General features: G+C 38.9%; 1 pseudogene; it reads right to left on the reverse strand.

The window, feature by feature from the left end:
- Positions 1-5,956: 5,956 nt before the first annotated feature.
- LOC127116442 (uncharacterized) lies at positions 5,957-6,056 on the reverse strand (annotated as a pseudogene).
- Between the last annotated feature and the right edge of the window lie 10,116 nt (positions 6,057-16,172).

Consider the following 16,172-nt stretch of genomic DNA (forward strand, 5'->3'; position numbering starts at 1 on the left):
GAGCTTATTATTGATAACCAGGTTCTCTGCCTATTCACCATGCCCGATCCTAGAACTAGTGTTCACAATCAAAGGAACTGGCTCTATAACCTGAATGAAACCCCAACTCCTGCTGGATCCACTGAATCCATCCAGGACTATGAGATCTGTGATGACTATGAGCACTATGTTGACCATACCTCTCTTGCTGAATCTGACCCTCAGACACCTTCCGGCTACTATGATATTGATCCTCCCCCTCAGCCTGCCCTGACCGAAGAATCAGCCATGCCTGATCTCCGACATCATATGCCAGGAACAGATATTAAAACCGTCATTGAAGCTTTGATGTCAGAACAAGACGCCCTCAGGGAAGATTTCCACAGCTTGAGACTTGAAATCCTAGAATACATGAGCAGCACGGCAAGTCAGTTACGTATGTTACGGCATCATGTTAACTCTTTTGCTCCTCCGGCCAGAGATCCGAAGATAGATGGAATTTAGTTATTTTTCTTTCTAAGTTATTTAGTTTTAGGCTAGATTTTTCATTAATGTTGTTTGAATTCATGTTTATTTCTATTTCATTTCATTATTTTCCTTCCCTGTAATACATTATGATCATTTTTATTGAAGCTGTTTAGTTAATTTTATTATGCAATGGCTATTATGCTCTACTGTTGTTACCTATTATTATTATACAAAGCAAGTAAGCGTGCACAATACATTAAAACTGCAGACTAAAAATGATCATAAGCAAAATGAAACATTAAAATACGCTACCAAAGTAATTCTGTGAAGCGCTACTGAAGCCTTGCCAAAAAGGACTGTGTGACGAGCGTCACACACTCCATGACGAACGGCACGCAAAACGCCTGTTACGAACGTCACAGCCTTGTGACGAGCGTAACGCCCCTCAGACATGTGAACGTTAGGGAGCCGTTGGAGACGAACGTTACACTTTAATTTTTACCTTCCCCATTCATTTTTTCGTTTACCACACTTAATTACTCTTCAACCACTTTTTCTTTCTACCTTCAAATCCTTCTCCTATAAATACCTACCAAAACTTCCTTCATTCACCACAAACAATTCTCTCATATCAAATACATTTCTTTTTCTTTCCAAATCATCCCTTCAAAAATTCATCACAATGGCGGGAAATCAAAATTTCGGAAATATCATCTTCCAATCCGGAGATGACAACTATCAGCAAGAGCAATTCGAGCGCTTCCAGCAGCGAGGCGTCGCTTCCACCAGGTACCCCGATTTAACTTGTTTACAACAATTAGGCTTACTCCAAGGTATCGAGTGGATGCTCCGTAAAGCCGATTTAACCTTCCTTTGCACTCATAACCAACCCACCTACCCTTCCCTAACCTTAGAATTCCTAAGTTCTTACGACTACACCACTCCCGCCGGTGAGGGTGAATTTCTGACCGGTACCGCAACCTTCCGCATGTTTAACACCGAGTACTCTCTAACCCAAAACCAATTGAGTACCATGCTACAATTTACCACAGAAGGCCAAGTCTACCCCAGAATCCCTCCCGACCTAAACTGGAACACAGTTGGCGTTTTTGACCTTTTTAAGAAAATTTCCGGTATAGAGACTTACAACCGGGAAGAACTCCTTCTCTCCCACATCCATAACCCCACCATCCGTTATTTTCTCCGTATCTTGCAAAACACAGTTTTTGGTAGACCAAACAACAGCAAGGTCAACTCAAAGGAGTTATTTTTCCTCCAGTGCGTCTTCGAACCGCAAGCCCAGGTAAACGCCGCCTCCTTTCTCTTTCATCATATCCGCACCTTATGTGCTAGAGGCCGGCAACCCTTTATAATTGGTGGATTAATAACCTCCATAGCACTTGGCCTGAACCTAGGGGATAGACTCCAAACTTTAGAATCCCTACCTCCCCTGTCTATGGATATCAGCTATTGCCGTTCTAGCCGCCTGATTAAAAACAGAGTAGGCGGAGGCTATTATCTTATGGTGAACAACCAAGCAGTCCCAAGTGTTGTGCTACCCAATACCACCCTAACTGATGTCACAAACCCCGACCGCCACCTCTACGATCTTAGCGCTCCTGAAACCACCGAGCCTTCACAAACAAACCAGCAAACTGATGAGTTTGAAGAAATGGAACAAGGTGACCATCCGCCAACACAACAATCAGTCCCGCTCAACCCTTCCCGTAATGCAGCCGGCCCATCCTCCCAACGTCGTCGACGAAGAAGGCCTGCGACCAACGACGACATTATGGATGCTATCGATGGTATGCAGACATAGAATGCAGAGATGATGCAGATGATGCGTCAAATGCAACAGCAACAGGATGCTCGGAATGCCATAACCGACCAGCGGTTTACTGAATTGTTTAGCAGGTTCGACAACTTAGACATACGTCAAAGATCACCAGGGCCAAGAACCAGAGGCGGAAGGCAGCCTTAGTTGTTATTTTCTTTGCATTTCCATTTTGTATTTCATTTCCCTTAAAACATTGAGGACAATGTTTAGTTTAAGTATGGGGGGGGGAAACAATATTCTTTCCATTCTCATTTTTCAAGTATGTACTCTCCCTTTCATCGTTATTTCCCTTTTTTTCCCTATAAAAAAAAAAAAAAAAAAAAAAAAAAAAATTATTTTTGGTTAAGTTCCTAAGTGTGAAAAATTTTCTATTATCTATTCCCCTCAATTTTCTTGAGCCATAACAAAAAAATTTTTAACACACCCAATAAGTATAAAGGTTGCTTACTTTATAAAACTTGAGTGAAATCAAAACAAAATCATTACCATAACAACGCTCTGAGAACCTCAATATGTTAGATCAAGATAAGTACCTATTATACCGATTCCTTGAACTTTTAGTTCTATGGCAACCCCAAGTAGTTTATACAGAAGTCAGCACCATCTTAATAGCAAACTACGTGGAGAGCCGATGAATATAAGTGAATGATCCCCAAAGTAACCTAAGATATATAAATATATCAAGAAATGCACTAATTAAATTAGGTGATCCTTACCAGATCATTTAATCTAAAGGTTGCAGATCATGCAAAAGCACAATACGAAAGACCCATTATGAGTTGGTTCAGTAGGAATCTGGTACTGAACTCGGTAGGGCGGACTACGGTTCGATCCCCCGCAATTTGCAATGGACTGAATAATGAAGTTATCCGACTTATGTACCAGAACTTCTAGCTAAAAGCGGATCATAATCACTAACCGGTTACTCCACTATGTGCGCGAAAGGATAAAGGGCTTAATGTGATTTCGCTAGAATGAAAACGGGTAAAATAAGACTAAAGGAACCAGGATAGCTATCATAGGGTACTTGAACTGATTGGCATAAAGTAGGGTTATCTAAGTTGTAACGGTAGTTGTTGATGTCAAGATTAAACTCGAGTCCTCCTAAACAAAAATCCATTTGCAACCTAGTACGAATTGATGTGTGCTTTGAAATTTCATCTGGCTAAAACTTTTAACAAGTTCTATACTGAATTTTGCTTGAGGACAAGCAAAGATTTAAGTGTGGGGGAGTTTGATAACACGAAATTATATCACATTTTAAGACTTAATTCAATTAGATTATATTATCATTTACTTTAGTTTATCTCATTTTATCAGATATTATGCAGTATTTCCTTGCTATTTATGTCAGGTATCCATTTTGAAGCAAAAGTGAAAAAGGGAAGAAAAGGAGGTGTAGAAAGGAGTAAAAAGGAAACAAATATCAAAGACCAAGCCCAGCCCAAAAGAAAGCGCACGTTGTGCCTGTGACGGGCGTCACAAGGGTTGTGACGAGCGTCACACTAGAAGCATCCCTGTGACGAGCGTCACACATGGTGTGACGAGCGTCACACCATTCCACTAGCTTTTTGGTGCAAGTCACGCTCTCAGAAGAATTGAAGAAGAACGTTGAGAGAGTTCGTGTCCTATGCCCACGCCGTGTATTTAGCCATGCTGAAGACTCGTGGGAAACGGAATGCAGTTACCAAGGCTATTATAAATAGCCATCTCACAAACCTAAAAAAGTCTCAGTTTTTGCACGCTCAGTTTGCCGAAGCTCTGCCAAATTTTCTTTTCACGCCTTTGCTTATTTTTCTTCCTTTCCAGCAACTTAGCATTGTTTATTTTATTTATTTCTTTTGCAAGCTTTACATTCTTTTTCCCTTGCAAATTTACCTTTCCAGTTTTAGCTTTTAGATATTTTTCGCATAATAGTTTCTACACCGGAAACTATTGTGCAACTTTATACCGGATTTAACCTTACGTTATATTCCAGTTTTATTTCCTTGATTTAATTTACTGTCTAATTGAAGAATCCAAGAACAAATCCTACCGGCTTGTGGTGGAGTGTTCAAGACCATTGTATTACGCATTCAGGTTCTTTAATTGTTATTTAATTTTTAATGTTTTATTCTATTGCTTATTCATATTGCCTGCCTGGAATGAGTCTGTTTATGCATGATATAAATTCTTATTTATTTAGCATGTCTGGCTAATTTGCCTAGGTATCGGTATGTAAAGTAAGCAGAATAAGGGATCAAGACTGAGTCGGTCTATTTAAACTTAAAATCAAAATCAATCTTTTTACGGTTTCAACTTACAGGTTTAATAACAAGATTTTTTACAAAAGTAAAAGACATAAAGAAGTTAAAATCAATAGAGCGAGAGTTTGAGATTTTAACTGGACAGTGTAAGTTAGGCATTAATTCTAGATCAGGGCGAGAGCAAGTTTTAGAGTTAATTAAATTCTGACCTTTTCCAAAAAGTATTTTTAAAGATTGGATGTGAGAACGAGAGTTAAGCATTTGGATTTAATTATATAACCTAAGTCAACAGAGCGAGAGTTTGAGATAAGGGTGTTTAAAACGGTCAGTATTTTCTTAAAAGGAGTTTCTGCAACTTTATTGTTTTCAAAATATGGTTTTTGACTTAATTATAAGTGACAGCAACATTAATATAAAATCATGGTTTATTCAACAGAGCGAGAGTTTGAGATAGAACCTTTAACCAATGAAGTTAACCGAAACGATTCATTTTAAAACCAAGAAACCGACAAAGACTTGATTCCCTAGTTTTGACGAACTACATACCGATATCCGTTTTATTAATATTTAATCTAGATATTAGTTTAGCTCTTAGTTTTTCCCCAAACAATCAAACATTTTCACCTTAGATTTACGTAGTAACCTTAGATAACGGTATATCGATTCATAAGTCCCTGTGGGATCGATATCTTTTAAAACTACGCGATAGAACTGTGCACTTGCAGTTTGTATCCCATTCTCGACTCACCCAGTCGAGCGGCCAAGTTTTTGGCGCCGTTGCCGGGGACTTTTATTCAATCGATATCGTAACTCTTCCGTTACGCTGTAGAGACTAAGGTTTCTTTTTCTTCTATTTTCTTTCTTTCGTTGATTTGTATGCCACGCACTCGCTCTCAAGGCGAACCCCTCTATTTACGAATCAACGATATCGAACTATATCTCCGAGTCTTACGACGAATTCGGGAATATCGTGGTGAAAACAATCTCCCTCCTATAAACCTTCCAGATTTCAAAAACATTTTTCCTTCTTTAACCGAGATGGCAGAACCAGCTCGTGCTCTAAGAGATTACGCCGCTCCATCGCAAGATGAACCGCATTCAAGTATTGCTCCGCCCGCAATCGAAGCAAACAACTTTGAACTTAAACCTTCGTTGTTGCAGGCTGTGCAACAGAACCAATTCTCTGGAAATCTTACCGAAGATCCAAACCTTCATTTATCCGTATTTGTTCAATACGCTGATACTGTTAAAGCTAATGGTGTCACTTCAGAGGCAATTCGACTTCGTCTTTTTCCTTTCTCATTAAGAGATAGCGCTAGAAGATGGCTTCAATCTCTCCCTTCCAACTCAGTCACCACATGGAACGAGTTGAAGAAAGTTTTTCTTGCCCGATATTTTCCGCCAAGCAAAACAGCTATGTTAAGAGCCCAGATAAACGGATTTAAACAGAAAGACAACGAGTCTCTTTTCGAAGCATGGGAAAGATACAAAGACATGATGAGACTTTGCCCACACCATGGTTTGGAAGACTGGTTAGTAATTCACACATTTTATAATGGTCTCTTATACAATACAAGGTTAACAATAGACGCCGCTGCAGGTGGTGCACTAATGAACAAACCTTACGCTGATGCTTACCAGCTTATCGAGAGCATGGCCCAAAACCACTATCAGTGGGGAACCGAACGAACGAATGTGGAAAAACCTCAACCGAAAACTGGCATGTACGAGATAAGTAACCTTGATCACGTCAATGCAAAAGTGGATGCTTTGGTCCAGAAAATTGAAAGTTTAAACGTATCACCTCCAGCCGCCGTGGTTGCTATAACTCAGAATTGCGAGGTCTGTGGAATCCAAGGCCACACTCCTGCGGAATGTCAACTCTTGACTGGAATCCAAGCAGAGCAAGTAAACTATGCTCAAGGAAGCCCCTATTCGAATACCTATAACCCAAATTGGAAGAACCATCCAAACTTCTCATATAAGAGTAATAATGCTTTATACGCACCTGGACAGTCTCCAAATCAAGCCCCATCTATATCTCCAGGATATCAGAAACCGAATCCTAACAATAATACCCCTAGAAAATCCAACTTGGAAATCATGATGGAAAACTTTATAGCTTCCCAACAACAAACCAATAAAGATTTCTTAAACCAGAACATACACACTGGCGAACAACTAAAACAACTAGCAAGCAAAGTAGATGCCCTGGCTACCCATAACAAAATGCTAGAAACGCAAATATCTCAAGTAGCTCAACAACAAGCACCTACTGCTGCACCAACTGGTACATTCCCTGGACAGCCCCAACCCAATCCGAGAAGCCAAGCTCATGCAATTATATTGAGAAGTGGAACGGAAGTGGAAGGACCGTCTAACCCAAGGATAGAAAACCAAAACCCTAAGAAATCTACTGAGGAAAGTGAACCTAAGGAAAAGGAAGAGAGTAATAAGGAAACCCTAGAAAAGAAGGAACCTTATGTACCTCCACCACCTTACAAACCACCTATACCTTACCCTCAAAGGCTTGTTAAAACCAAAGATGTAGGCCAATTTAGAAAATTTGTTGATCTCCTTAAACAATTAAACGTTACAATTCCGTTTACCGAAGCTATCACGCAGATGCCCTCATATGCTAAATTCTTAAAAGAAATTCTTTCCAATAAGAGGAAACTTGAGGATAGCGAAACCGTTACACTCCCTGCCGAATGTAGCGCTATAATCCAAAACATGCCCCCTAAACTCAAGGATCCGGGTAGTTTCTCTATACCCTGTCACATAGGAAAATTTGTCATCGACAAAGCCTTATGCGATTTAGGAGCCGGAATTAGCGTTATGCCTTTATCCATATGTAAGAAACTGGAAATGGGAGAATTAAGACCGACCAAAATGTCTGTGCAATTAGCAGATCGTTCCATCAAATATCCTGTAGGAATCCTTGAAAACGTTCCCGTACGCATAGGTCAGTTTTACATTCCCACTGACTTCACAATTATGGACATTAGAGAAGATGATACGACACCTATTATACTAGGAAGACCATTCTTAGCAACTGCCGGTGCAATCATAGACGTAAAACGAGGACGACTCACCTTCGAAGTAGGTGAAGAGAAAATTGAATTCATTCTTTCCCAATTCTTGAAAGCACCTGCAATAGAAGATACATGTTACTTCATGGATATCATCGATGAATGCATAAAAGAAGCAGAGTCAGGAGAAGACAAATCATCAGACTATCTTTTAGAGGACAAATCTACCAAAACTTCAAACACATGTAACTTCATGAATATTCCACCAAATCACTCGATTCAAATTGCAGAATTACCACCATTAAAAGATCTACAAGAATCATACAACAATTTCAAGAAATAAAGAGATCGAAAAAGTGACCTCTTGAAGTGCAGTTCTTGAATCCACGTGTTTCAGCGCCTTGCAATGCTTCCAATGTGTTCTAGCAAGCTTGTATGAGTGTATGGATGAATGCTTGAGGCTTGATTGCACTTGATTCAACAAAATTTTGATTCCACCATTGATGACCTCAAGCTATGGACATGCTTCAAACTACACGAATTGCTGTGATTCTAGCTTCAATCTTGCTCCACAATGATGCTAGATGATGAATCAACCAAGAAAAATGCAAAGTGTTTGAAGAAATTTTGAGAAAAAGTGAGAGAGAATTTTGAGAGACTTTGGAAATTCTAGATCTAGAATTGGGAAATGTTAAAATTCTGTTATGATTTGTGTTATATATGCTTCACTAATCACGATTAATTAAGTTCTAATCAAATGCTAATGAAAAATGGTTAATTTGGAGGTGTTTTGCAAAAAATATTTTTTCACCTTATGCATGGCATGGCATGTGAATAGTGCACGTTTTTGCCTTGTATTTCACTCAAAATAATGTTTTAAGACCAATGGAAATGTTAAAATGTGAAAACAATGCATTATTTTTGAACTTGATTTTTTCCCTCCAAAATGAATTGAATTTCCAAATTTTTATGTGAATGGAATGCATGCCATGTAATGCCAAATTTTGGAAACTAGAAGTTAAAAGGAGAATGTTTCAAAAAGAACCATCTCATTTGGACTTATGGTTTGAAAGTTATGCTCCTTTGAAGTTCCATGTTCATTTGACCAAGATTTGACCATATCTCTTCAACCACACATGAGAAATTCATGATCTTTGACTTTTTGGAAATGGGAGAACAAGATCTACAACTTTAATGTTCAACAAAATTTTATTTGAATCATTCTTGATGATGTAATCTTGAGGAGAAAACCTTTCCATTTTTGGCAATTTTGAATTACAAGTCACTTTCTATTTTTGGAAAGTTTTGTCCTGACCTTATTTTCTTCAATGTCGATGTTTGAAATGTCAAATGAGACTTGTTTGAACATGAATGAGGTATTTCTAACCACTTCCCACCTCCAAATCCAACAGTTGACTTGTGGTTGACTTTTTCAGTTGATAGATGACTTGGTCATGCACATATGAATTTGAGCCTCAATCTCCTGATGAAATGGCTCCAAAATGAAACCCTAGCTTTCACAAGCTCATTAAAACCATGTGATGATCCCCATCTCAATGAAACCCTGACTGGTATAATACAACTGATTAGGGTTGACCAGAGGTCAAAACCCTAATCCCAAGGAACATGATCAGGCACAATGAACCTCTTGGTGATGATAAGACCATGATGATGGTGATGTACCATTTCAACCAAGATAAAGATCAACCTCCTTTAGGAACCAAGAAACCCTAATTGAAGCATAATCCTCAGATGATTAATGATCAATCCATGAGACCCTCAAACATTCTCCTTTTAACCTCTTTATCTTCTGAGCAAGACTTAGGAGGATGACTTGCTTATTGCTTCCACATGATATGCAAAGATGCAATGACTAATGACCTAAAAGATGAAATGCAATATGTTAAGCTAGTCCCAAGATAGGAGGGCAAATTTTGAGGTGTTACACCCTTGTACTTTTCAAAGTCAGGTACCTTGAACTTTACAGGGATTTTGACATTATGGACCAAGCAGAGTTCAGCAGCAGACTTGTCGAAAAGGTCTTTGCCTCGGAGAGTTTCCAATTCCCTGTGGAGCTCAAGAAATTGATCATTCATAGCATCCATCTTTTCATAGACATCTGGCCCTCTGACGACTCAGAATGATAGATGGTGTCGTCTACTCTAGGCATAGTATGCACTGTAAGAACAAAAACTGTTCTACAACAGATTCCAAGATTTTGATGATAACAAAGGATGAAACCAAAAATGGCACTCTAACGAAAAGTTTCTAAGTGTGCAGGACTCTAAACAAAAAGAAAGGAATCTGATTGCGTCATCAGATACAGAATCATATCAGATACAAATTACCAGAAGATCAGAAGCATCTGAAGTAGAAACACGCTCAAGAAGTTCTAACTCTGAGCAAAACAGCAGAATATCAGAAGCATCTGAAGAAGGAGTGCACTCTAGAAGTTCTGACTCTGAACAACGGTATATCATTCCAGAAGCTCTCAGCGTCATCTGAAGACATCATCAGAACTCTTAAAGATTCCCAGAGCCACGCAGACTCTGATATTGGACTTCCTTATAGAAAGAGTAACGACAACTTCAATCTCAAATAGAAAGAAACTATTATTGGAAAGAAGTTATTCAGGGAGACAAAGTTGTTTTGGCAAGAAACAACAGAAGTTATGGCATTAATTCCTATTCAAGACAAATCATCTGCCATCAATTTCAACGGTCCTTTCACCCCTATATAAAGGACAGCAAACAGCATTGAGAGACACACCAACGCACATAAACGTTTTACTCTCTCTCTCTCTCAATCTTTCACGAAGCTTTTGCTTAGAACGTGAAACATTCTTTTGATCTTACTATTGTAATATTTTGCTTATCCTAGAAGCACTCTAGATTACATTGTCTTTTTATCTATTGTTTTATTTCCTCAAGTGACTCTGCGCAGTCTGTATACTTGAGAGGACTAAGAGATCTTTCTCTTAGACATTGGTTGTAAACTATCTTTCAAGAATAGTGGATTAAGTCCTTGTTGAAGGCGAAATCACCTTGGCCGGGTGGACTGGAGTAGCTTTGAGTTATAAGCGAACCAGTAAAAATTCCTTGTGTGGTCTTTGTCTGAAAAAGCGCTTATTTTCCAAAACAATTCAAACCCCCCTTTCTTGTTTTTCTCACCTTCAATTGGTATCAGAGCTTCGGCTCTGTTATTGATTTTCTAATCAAACACTTAACAGTGTAGAGAGATCTAGAACGAGAAAAACTATGGCCCACACAAATGAAAGAGACAGTTACAATGCTAAGCCTCCTGTTTTTGATGGAGAGAAATTCGATTACTGGAAAGATAGAATTGGAAGTTTCTTTCTAGGCTATGATGCTGATCTCTGGGACATTGTCACAGATGGATACAAACCTCCCGTCTCAGAAAATGGAGTTGAAGTTCCTAGAAGTAAGATGTCAGAAGATCATAAGCGTGTCTTCAAAAATCATCACAAGGCCAGAACCATTCTTCTCAACGCTATATCTTACAACGAGTATGAAAAGATCACCAACAGAGAAACAGCAAAAGACATCCTTGACTCTCTGAGGATGACTCATGAAGGAAACTCTCAGGTCAAAGAGACAAAGGCTCTGGCGCTTATCCAGAAATATGAAGCTTTCAAAATGGAAGATGACGAAGCCATAGAGGTAATGTTCTCTAGATTCCAAACTCTAATTGCAGGTCTCAAGGTTCTAGACAAAGGATACACAACTGCAGACCACGTCAAAAAGATAGTCAGAAGTTTGCCAAAGAAGTGGAGACCCATGGTTACTCCCCTGAAGCTATCAAAGGATCTGAACAATATCAGTCTTGAAGAGCTTGTCAGTTCCCTCAGAAGCCATGAGATAGAACTAGAGGAAGATGAGCCTCAGAAAAAGAACAAGTCTGTAGCATTAAAGTCCAGATTTGAAAGACGCAAATCTGACAGAACTAAAGCATTCCAGGCAGAAACTGAAGATGCTGATGATTCTGAACCAGAAGATTCTGATGATGAAGAACAATTGTCCCTCTTAACCAGAAGAGTTAAACAACTCTGGAAAAAGAGGAACAACAACTTCAGAAGACCAAGACCCAGAGGGGATCGATCAGAATCAACCTCAAAAGGTAAAACTAACAAAGATATTACTTGTTATGAATGTAAAGAAATAGGTCACTACAGGAATGAATGCCCCAAGCTAAAGAAAGACAATTCCAGAAAAGAAAGTTTCAAGAAAAATACCTTCAGGACAAAGAAAGGACTAATGGCTACCTGGGATGATAGCGAATTTGGCTCATCAGAATCTGACTCTGATGAACAGGCCAATGTGGCATTTATGGCTACCACATCCAGGAACAGTTCAGATGAAGAATCTGAAGAGGTATTTTCTGAACTCTCTCGATCTGATCTAGAATCATGCTTGTCAGAAACTCTTAGCTCATATCAGAAATTAAAACAAAAGTTTAAAGCAATAAAAGGCTGTCTTGAAGCAAAATTTGAAGAATGTGGCAAACTTGAGATGACAATTCTAAAACGAGAAGATGAAATCAGATCTTTAACATTACAAAGAGATGGAGCAATTAAACATCGTTTAGAACTGGAAGAAGCGTTATCTCAAGCTCCACAGACTTCAAATACAAAGAAGCCTTTCAAGAATTTCTGAAAAATGGGATAGGAAGGAGTGTTATGGCGTCCATGATTTATGGAGTCAGTCAAAACAATAAAAAGGGAATTGGGTACGATCCTAAGGAAGATAAAACTTCTACTAGTGATCAACTCAAATCTCCATTTTCATATCACTATACGCACACACAAGAACAAAAATTTGAAAATGCTAGAAAGCCCAAAGTTACAAGACACTCTGGGAAAACTAATCAGAAAGGACCCAAGAGACTCTGGGTACCAAAAGATAAGATTGTTTATGTTGCAGATATCCTATGCAGCAAAGTTCAGACACCAGTCATGGTACCTGGACTCTGGATGCTCGCGACACATGACGGGAAGAAAGACTATGTTCCAAAGCCTGGAACTTAAAGACGCTGGATTCGTAGGCTTCGGAGGAGATCAGAAAGGAAGGATCAGAGGCTCCGGAACAATTGGTAATGGTACTCTTCCCTCTATATCTGATGTTCTTTACGTAGAAGGATTAATGCATAATTTGTTATCCATAAGTCAATTAAGTGATAACGGTTATGACGTGATCTTTAATCAAAAAACATGTAAAGCCATAAATCAAAACAATGGTTCAGTCCTATTCACAGGAAAGAGGAAAAACAATATTTATAAAATTAATCTTTCTGATTTAAAAGAACAAAATGTGAAATGTCTGATGTCTGTTCACGAAGAGCAATGGGTATGGCATAGACGCTTGGGCCACATTAGCATGAGAAAACTATCTCAGCTAAATAAACTCGAGTTAGTCAGAGGCCTACCTAAACTGAAGTTTTCTTCAGATGCTCTATGTGAAGCATGTCAGAAAGGAAAATTTTCAAAAACATCTTTCAAAAAGAAAACTATTGTTACTACTTCTATGCCTCTGGTACTTCTCCACATTGACTTATTTGGTCCTTTGAAAACAGCATCAGTCAATGGAAAGAAGTATGGACTAGTCATTGTTGATGATTTCAGTCACTGGACATGGGTGAAATTCCTAAAACACAAGAGTGAGTCTCACTCTGTATTCACTAGTTTCTGCTCCAAAGTGCAAAAAGAATTTGACTCTAAAATCATCAGAGTCAGAAGTGATCATGGTGGGGAATTCGAAAATAAATCCTTTGAGGAATTATTTGACTCTAATGGAATATCCCATGATTTCTCCTTCCCTAGAACTCCACAACAAAATGGAGTTGTAGAGAGGAAGAATAGGACACTCCAAGAGATGGCCAGAACTATGATCAACGAAACTAATGTGGCTAAGCACTTTTGGGCAGAAGCTGTAAATACAATGTGTTACATTCAGAATAGAATCTCAATAAGACCTATTCTGGAAAAGACTCCCTATGAACTGTGTAAAGGAAGAAAACTTCATCCATTTGGATGTTCTTGCTTTATTTTAAACACTAAAGAACATCTGAACAAGTTTGATTCCAAAGCACAGAAAGGTATTATGTTAGGATACTCAGGACGCTCCAAAGGCTACAGAGTATACAATACAGAAACCAAAATTGTGGAAGAATCAATTCATGTCAGATTTGACGATAAGCTTGACCCTTAAAAGTCAAAGCTAGTTGAAAATTTTGCAGATTTAGAAATCACTCTTGCAGGATCTGATAAAACTCCAGAAGCAACTGCCACTCAGAACTCTGAGGAAATTAATTCCCCAGTAATCCCAAAGAAAGCTAAAAGTCGTATCAACGTATCTGAAGAATCGATTCTGGGCAACAAGGACGAACCTGTCAGAACCAAATCTACCTTCAGGACCTCTGAAGAGACTCCTCTGGGACTAGTGTCTCTGATCGAGCCTACGTCCTGTGATGAAGCACTTCAAGATAACGACTGGGTTTCAGCTATGCAAGAAGAGTTAGATCAATTCACAAAAAATGATGTCTGGGATCTTGTTCCCAAACCCAGAAGCACTCACGTTATTGGAACCAGATGGGTATTCAGAAACAAGCTGAATGAGAAAGGAGAAGTCGTCAGAAACAAAGCTCGACTGGTAGCTCAAGGTTACAGTCAACAAGAAGAATTCTCTGAGTTAATGCAGGCAGAATTTGAAATGAGCTTAATGCAAGAACTAAAGTTCTTTCTAGGAATTCAAATTAACCAAACTTCAGAAGTCACGTACGTTCATCAAAGCAAATATATAAAAGACGTTCTGAAGAAATTTGACATGGCTGAATGCAACTCTGCAAAGACTCCCATGCATCTAACATGCATTCTTGAAAAGGAAGAAGTCAGTAAAAAGGTTTGTCAGAAGCTCTATCGTGGTATGATAGGCTCCCTACTCTATCTGACTGCTACTCGGCCTGATATTCTCTTTAGTGTCTGTCTATGTGCCAGATTCCAATCAGATCCTAGAGAAACTCACTTAATAGCAGTTAAGAGAATTTTCAAGTATCTGAAAGGAACTCCTAACTTGGGCCTGATGTATGAGAAAACATCAGAGTATAGACTTTCGGGTTACTGTGATGCAGATTACGCAGGAGATAGATTGGAATGAAAAAGCACATCTGGAAATTGTCAGCTCCTAGGAAACAATCTTATATCCTGGGCCAGCAAAAGACAGTCAATTATCGCTCTATCAACTGCAGAAGCAGAACATATCTCAGCATCACTATGCACAACTCAGATGCTCTGGATGAAGAATCAGCTAGAAGATCTGCAAATCTTCGAGAGTAACATTCCTATCTTTTATGATAATACTGCTGCCATTTGTTTAAGTAAGAATCCCATTTTATACTCCAGAGCTAAGCACATTGAAATAAAACATCATTTTATCAGAGACTATGTTCAGAAAGGAATAGTAACATTGAAGTTCATTGATACAGATCATCAATGGGCAGATATATTTACTAAGCCTTTAGCTGAAGATAGATTTCTTTTTATCTTAGAAAATCTGAACATTCAAAATTGCCCTGAATAAATTGTGCCTCTGAAGATGTAAAATGAGACTCTGACATAAACAAATGAGCTTCTGCCTCTGACTCTGATACTTCTACCAAGTTAAGAAGATATCTGAGTTAGAAATCTCCAGGAACCAATCCTTTGGTATTCCTGAAGATCAGATAAAGCAAACACGTGGAGTGAATTGCGTCTAACCTTGGAACTTCTAGACAGCTGTCCAGAAGAAATTCAAAGGGCAGACGTTTGAGATCTCATCGAGCAGTGTGCATACTGTTGGGATTAGACATTCATTAATGAGCCATAATCATTTCTCCCTCTAGCGTGCTAACTTGATTTCTGTAATAACGCTGATTTGTGTGTCGTTTTGCATGCATTTTGTGTAGGGTATTTAAACACTTCTCTCACACTTCACACACACTTCACTCTCACTCACTTTCTCAAACCAGTTCTCTGAAGCATTTCTGCAAGCAGTTCATCTTCATCTCGTTCTTCATCAACAATGGATGCTCAACAATAATCAGTTTTCAACTATTCTCAACAAATGGAATCCAGCAACACAGCCCAAAGCACAACCATTCCCACTCCAGCAGTTACAGGCGTAACTATTACACCAATTTACAAGGAGCCTCATATACTTGATCGTGAAGCTCATATCAACCTTGCAACTCCTTTTGAGAAACTGGATGTTTTGTGTGAATCACTGGTAGATTTCAACAACATGAAGAGGAATGGAGTAGACCTAACTGAAGAACTCCGTCAACAAGGTTGGGAAAACTACTTTCAACGGCTCTATGGCCCTGTTTACCCAAACCTCATCAAGGAATTCTGGAGGTTTGCTGACGCTGATGACCATTTCATCGTCTCCTTCGTTTTGGGGGTAAAAATCGTGATTACTGAGAAATCAATTGCCTCCCTGCTGAACATGGAGAAAACTGGAGGAAGAAGAATTTACAACATCAATCCTAGGGCAAGGTACATTGCTCAGGAAATCAACCCCACCATCTTCAAACTCAACACAGAAGGCAATCCATCAA

The sequence above is a fragment of the Lathyrus oleraceus genome, chromosome 1 (genome assembly GCF_024323335.1).
Source record: "Lathyrus oleraceus cultivar Zhongwan6 chromosome 1, CAAS_Psat_ZW6_1.0, whole genome shotgun sequence".
Taxonomy (NCBI): domain Eukaryota; kingdom Viridiplantae; phylum Streptophyta; class Magnoliopsida; order Fabales; family Fabaceae; genus Lathyrus; species Lathyrus oleraceus.